Below are 1,159 nucleotides of genomic sequence, written 5' to 3'. Positions count from 1 at the left end.
CCGGCCCGGGGGAAACCATTTATACCCCGCCCCGGGCCCCACCAGTCCAACTCACACGGCCGGCCTGACCTCGCTCCCAGACCTACGGCCCGACGCCAGGTGAGGCCCAGACGGCTCACCGAGGCCAGGGGACAGGGCGAGGCTCGGGCTAGCTCACAGGAGGGCTTCTTGGGCCAGAGGGCCTGGGCGCCTGGGGGCCGCTGCCTGCAGTGGGGGCTTCCAGGGAGCCAAGAGTGAGAAAGGGAGACCGGGGTGGTGGCCGGGAGGGAACAGGGGTCCTGGACGGGACCTGGTGCCTGGGCCTCACCTCTGGGGCTCTGGAAGGGGAGTCCGTGGGTCAACCAACCCAGGACCTGAGCCCCTGAGGCCAAATCAGGAGCAATTTCTTCCCCACACTTGGGCCCAAAGCCAAAGGAGCAAGTTAAAAATAGCGGCGTTGCCCCAGTGGCCACCTGCGCTGGCCCGTCCCGCCCTCCCTCGGGACAGCTGCAGCTCCTCGCCCCGCCTGGGACATTTTGGGCACTTTCTCCTCTTACTTCTCACCCCGGGGAATTCCAAGACGTTGCCCTTGAAGGACGTCGGAGGCCGGGGTGGGGGGAAGGGGGTTCGTGAGCCTGCTTGTCCGGGCCTGGACAGCCCACATGCCCGGGACGCCGGTGCCAGAGGGATGCCCGGCCAGGACTGACATCTCTGCCTTTCTTGCTCCACAGGCGCTAAGCTCAGGACCTCAGGATGGGAGAGTAAGTGGACCCCGGCCCCGTCCCTACAGCCCCCGCTGCCCCCGCCCCATTCCCATATGCCATGGCCACATGCTCCGTGGCTTTTTCCCCGGCCGTGGCCCTAACTGCTCTCTTCTCTCTCCCTTGCCCCTGCTTTCCTGCGTCCTGCCTCCTGGGACAGTGAGGAGGTGAGACCCCGGGGGCCGGGGAACGTGGAGAGGGTGGGGCGCACCACCCGGGATAGGTCAGAGGGCACAGCCTCCAGGCCCCAGCCCCGGGGAAGACGACCTGGTCCTCCTGCTGGTGAAAGTGCCCCGCCCCCTGGCCAGACGCCGCGGAGAGAGGAAGTGGCTGCCCGGTGCCTTGTGGGGCAGGGGAAGTGGGGCTGAGGGCCTGGGCACGGGTCGCCACTTCTTCTTTCTGATTCCTGCACTTCCTCT

This window comes from Carlito syrichta, unplaced genomic scaffold (assembly GCF_000164805.1).
Source record: "Carlito syrichta isolate Samal-C Ts95f unplaced genomic scaffold, Tarsius_syrichta-2.0.1 Scaffold143103, whole genome shotgun sequence".
NCBI lineage: Eukaryota > Metazoa > Chordata > Mammalia > Primates > Tarsiidae > Carlito > Carlito syrichta.
Note: the sequence above shows the minus strand (reverse complement) of the source record.